The following is a 6000-nucleotide window of genomic DNA, read 5'->3' as shown; positions in this document are numbered from 1 at the left end:
GGTTAATCTCAGCCAGGTTACAGAGGGGCGTGATGGTTAATCTCAGCCAGGCTGCAGAGGCAATAAAAATTTAAATGAGGTACAGTTGAAGTAGGAAGTTGACATACACCTTAGCCAAATACATTTAAACTCAGTTTTTCACAATTCCTGACATTTAATCCTTGTAGAAATTCCCTGTTTTAGGTCAGTTAGGATCACCACTTTATTTTAAGAATGTGAAATGTCAGAATAATAGTAGAGAGAATGATTTATTTCAGCTTTTATTTCTTTCATCACATTCCCAGTGGGTGAGAAGTTGACATACACTCAATTAGTATTTGGTAGCATTGCCTTTAAAATAGTTTAACTTGGGTCAAACGTTTCGGGTAGCCTTCCACAAGCTTCCCACAATAAATTGGGTGAATTTTTGCCCATTCCTCCGGACAGAGCTGGTGTAACTGAGTCAGGTTTGTAGGAGTGGCCATCACAAAGCCCTGACCTCAATCTTATAGAAAATGTGTTGGCAGAACTGAAAAGGCTTGTAACTTGACATTGTTGACCTTAAGTAATTTTGCCACAACTTTGGAAGTATGCTTGGGGTCATTGTCCATTTGGAAGACCCCATTTGCGACCAAGCTTTAACTTCCTGACTGATGTCTTGAGATGTTGCTTCCAATATATCCACATCATTTTTCTCTTTCATGAAGTCATCTATTTCGTGAAGTGCACCAGTCCCTCCTGCAGCAAAGCACCCCCGCAACATGATGCTGCCACCCCCGTGCTTCACGGTTGGGATGGTGTTCTTTGCCTTGCAAGTCTCCCCCTTTTCCTCCAAACATAACGATGGTAATTATGGCCAAACAGTTCTATTTTTATTTCATTTTTCTCTTTCATGAAGTCATCTATTTTGTGAAGTGCACCAGTCCCTCCTGCAGCAAAGCACCCCCGCAACATGATGCTGCCACCCCCGTGCTTCACGGTTGGGATGGTGTTCTTTGCCTTGCAAGTCTCCCCCTTTTCCTCCAAACATAACGATGGTAATTATGGCCAAACAGTTCTATTTTTATTTCATTTTTCTCTTTCATGAAGTCATCTATTTTGTGAAGTGCACCAGTCCCTCCTGCAGCAAAGCACCCCCGCAACATGATGCTGCCACCCCCGTGCTTCACGGTTGGGATGGTGTTCTTCAGCTTTTTGTTTTTTTTACGAGTGACTCTCCGGTGCGCCCCAGCAGCACTCCACTCCAGCTCCTCCAGCTCCTGAACCAGCCTACAATTGTTTTGCCAAACTTTATTGATGCAGAAAAGACCAGACCACAAGTGTATGCTGTTATATGTACGTGACCAAGGAAACATTTCTGGTTGGTCTCAGGGAATGTAAAAACAGTGAGTAATTGATGGGAATCACATTTATTATTATTTTTTTTATACCTTTATTTAACTAGGCAAGTCAGTTAAGAACAAATTCTTATTTTCAATGACAGCCTACCAGGGAACAGTGGGTTAACTGCCTTGTTCAGGGGCAGAACGACAGATTTGTACCTTGTCAGCTCGGGGATTTGAACTTGCAACCTTTCGGCTGCTAGTCCAACGCTCTAAACACTAGGCTACGCTGTACATAACAGCATTGAACGAGCAACTAATGAGCATGGCGAGCATCACAAGTTTGACAAAATGAACTTATACCTTTCAGTCTAATACGGTTATTTACTTACTGTTGCAACTCTGTAGACAAACAGGTGGAAATTCTAGGCAATTAGCAAGACACCCCCAATAAAGGAGTGGTTCTGCAGGTGGTGACCACAGACCACTACTCAGTTCCTATGCTTCCTGGCTGATGTTTTGGTCACTTTTGAATGCCGGCGGTGCTTTCACTCTAGTGGTAGCATGAGACGGAGTCTACAACCCACACAAGTGGCTCAGGTAGTGCAGCTCATCCAGGATGGCACATCAATGCGAGCTGTGGCAAGAAGGTTTGCTGTGTCTGTCCACGCTTTTTTTTGTAAGTAGTTATTCCTAACTGTCCTCTCCAAGTTCAGCTTCAGTGTATAACGTGTTCACGTTGGAACTAAGAAACTCTGAAAATGTCCGACTTGAACGTGGCACGTGTAAAACTACAACCGGTTAGTTGTTCGAGTTTCCTAGTTCCAACTAGCACTTGAACAGGGCTTAAGGATTTGAGAAATGTGATTGGTTGACGATAGACCAATGTCATAAGCCTATGTCTCGCCTTGCTCATAGGATCAGATCTCAACAACGATTGGAGAAGTGTTTAACATCCCCAGAATAACATCCTGATGACTTGATAACACACCGGACAGTTTATGAGGTACAGCCATCCTAGTACCGGGCCGGACCCCCCTCCCAGAACAGCCTCCAGAACAGCATGAATTCTTCAGTGCATGGATTCTACAAGTTGTAAACTCACTACATGGATTTTGGTTCTTGCTGACGCGATACCATCACACAGGTGCTTCAGATTGGATGGACCTACACCACCGTCTCCAGCCTGTACCGTTGACACCAGGCAGGAGGGGTCCATGGACTCATGCTGTTTACGCCAAATCCTGACTCTGCCATCAGCATGACGCAACAGGAACTGGGATTTGTTGGACCAGGGAATGTTTTTCCAGTCCTCAGTTGTCCAGTGTTGGTGATTGCGTGCCCACTGGAGCTCCGACTTGTTTTTAGCTGATAGGAGTGGAACCCGGTGTGGTCGTCTGCTTCAATAGTCCATCCATGACAAGGACAGACGAGTAGTGAGAGTTTTAAGATGCCCTTCTGCACACCACCGTTGTACTGGGCCGTTATCTGCCATTCCCCTTCGATCTCTCTCATCAAGGACGGCCATGTCTGAGATACTGGAAACGGCGTGCCTGGCACCGAAGATCATACCGCAGTCGGTCACTGGTTTTGCCCATTCTAACGTTCAATGGAACAGTAACTGAATGCCTTGATGCCTGTCTGCCTGCTTTATATAGCAGGACACGGCCCCGTGACTCACTAGCTGTTGGAGTGATCCATTTTGGTGAACGGGTTAGTGTACCTAGTAAACTGTTATGGTGTAAAGTACTTAAGTAGTACTTTAAAGTATTTTTACTTAAGTATTTTTTGGGGGGTTTCTGTACTTTTACTTTTACTTCACTACATTCCAAAAGAAAATATGGTCGAATTCACGAGCTTATCAAGAGAACATTCCTGGTCATCCCTACTGCCTCTGATCTGGAGGACTCACGAAACACAAATGCTCTGTTTATAAATTATGTCAGAGAGTTAGTGGCTATCATTAAATAAAGATAAAGATAAAAAAAATTGTGCCGTCTGGTTTGCTTAATATAAGGAATTTGAAGTATATTTAAAACCAAATACTTTTAGACTTTTATTCAAGAGGTATTTGGCTGGGTGACTTTCACTTTTACTTGAGACATTTTCTATCTTTACTTTTACTCAAGTATGACAATTGGGTACTTATCCCACCACTGATAAACCATCCGGTGAGTGTATATATTTTGCACAATGTGACGAGTTGGAAAGTCTAACTGAAATACAGGACAAACCCCCCCCCAAAAAAATAGTGGTGTTTGAATTTGATAAAATGCAGGACATTTATTGTTTGGTTGTAGGATGTGGGGCAAAGGGCCAACATGCAGGACTGTCTCGCACAATCTGGGACAATGGTGGTCACCCCTTCAACTGATTTAATAAACAGCTGAGGGATGGGGGCTGGAGAAATGTTACACACACACACACACCTCTCAAAAAAAGCTCATGAGCAATTTATAAATTATATTCTTCAAGAATCCATGGGTATACAGTACCAAAATGGATGTAACAACCACAGATTGTCTATTTAAGGTGCCAGTATGGCTGTCAAGTTGATGACTGCTTATTGGTTAAAATCAAACTGCAAATCAACTTTTACCACCCTAACGGCTAGATGGTTTCGGGTAGATCGTTACTGGTAGATGATTACGGGTAGATCATTACGGGTAGATCATTACGGGTAGATCATTACGGGTAGATGATTACGAGGTAGATGATTATGGGTAGATCGTTACTGGTAGATGATTATGGTAGATGATTACGGGTAGATCATTACGGGTAGATCATTACGGGTAGATCATTACGAGGTAGATGATTATGGGTAGATGGCTACTGGTAGATGGTTACTGGTAGATCATTACGGGTAGATCATTACGGGTAGATCATTACGGGTAGATGGTTACGGTAGATGGTTACGGTAGATGGTTACGGTAGTTACGGTAGATGGTTACGGTAGATGGTTACGGTAGATGGTTACGGTAGATGGTTACGGTAGATGGTTACGGGTAGATGGTTACGGTAGATGGTTACGGTAGATGGTTACGGTAGATCATTACGGGTAGATGGTTACGGTAGATGGTTACGGTAGATGGTTACGGTAGTTACGGTAGATGGTTACGGTAGATGGTTACGGTAGATGATTATGGGTAGATGGTTACGGTAGATGATTACGGTAGATGGTTACGGTAGATGGTTACGGTAGATGATTATGGGTAGATGGTTACGGTAGATGGTTACGGTAGATGGTTACGGGTAGATGATTACGAGGTAGATGGTTACGGTAGATGATTATGGGTAGATGGTTACGGTAGATGGTTACGGGTAGATGGTTACGGTAGATGGTTACGGTAGATGATTATGGGTAGATGGTTACGGTAGATGATTACGGTAGATGGTTACGGGTAGATGATTATGAGGTAGATGGTTACGGTAGATGATTACGAGGTAGATGGTTACGGTAGATGATTACGGTAGATGATTATGGGTAGATGGTTACGGGTAGATGGTTACGGTAGATGGTTACGGTAGATGGTTACGGTAGATGGTTACGGTAGATGATTATGGGTAGATGGTTACGGTAGATGATTATGGGTAGATGGTTACGGGTAGATGGTTACGGTAGATGGTTACGGTAGATGGATACGGTAGATGGTTACGGTAGTTACGGTAGATGGTTACGGTAGATGATTACGGTAGTTACGGTAGATCGTTACGGTAGATGATTACGGTAGTTACGGTAGATGGTTACGGTAGATGATTACGGTAGTTACGGTAGATGATTACGGTAGTTACGGTAGATGATTACGGTAGTTACGGTAGATGGTTACGGTAGATGATTACGGTAGTTACGGTAGATGGTTACGGTAGATGGTTACGGTAGATGGTTACGGTAGATGATTATGGGTAGATGGTTACGGTAGATGGTTACGGGTAGATGGTTACGGTAGATGGTTACAGTAGATGATTATGGGTAGATGGTTACGGTAGATGATTACGGGTAGATGGTTACGGGTAGATGGTTACGGTAGATGGTTACGGTAGATGGTTACGGGTAGATCGTTACGGTAGTTACGGTAGATGGTTACAGTAGATGATTACGGTAGTTACGGTAGATGATTACGGTAGATGGTTACGGTAGATGGTTACGGTAGATGGTTACGGTAGATCATTACGGTAGTTACGGTAGATGGTTACGTAGATGGTTACGGTAGATGGTTACAGTAGATGGTTACGGTAGATGGTTACGGTAGATGGTTACGGTAGATGGTTACGGTAGATGGTTACGGGTAGATGGTTACGGGTAGATGGTTACGGTAGATGGTTACGGTAGATGGTTACGGTAGATGGTTACGGTAGATGGTTACGGTAGATAGATGGTTACGGTAGATGATTATGGGTAGATGGTTACGGTAGATGATTACGGTAGATGGTTAGTAGATGGTTACTATGGGTAGATGGTTACGGTAGATGGTTACGGTAGATGGTTACGGTAGATGATTACGGGTAGATGGTTACGGTAGATGATTATGGGTAGATGGTTACGGTAGATGGTTACGGGTAGATGGTTACGGTAGATGGTTACGGTAGATGATTATGGGTAGATGGTTACGGTAGATGATTACGGTAGATGGTTACGGGTAGATGATTATGAGGTAGATGGTTACGGGTAGATGATTACGGGTAGATGGTTACGGTAGAT

This window comes from Oncorhynchus nerka, linkage group LG13 (genome assembly GCF_034236695.1).
Source record: "Oncorhynchus nerka isolate Pitt River linkage group LG13, Oner_Uvic_2.0, whole genome shotgun sequence".
Taxonomy (NCBI): Eukaryota; Metazoa; Chordata; class Actinopteri; order Salmoniformes; family Salmonidae; genus Oncorhynchus; species Oncorhynchus nerka.
The sequence above is the reverse complement of the archived record's forward strand: the minus strand, read 5'-3'. Positions refer to the sequence as shown.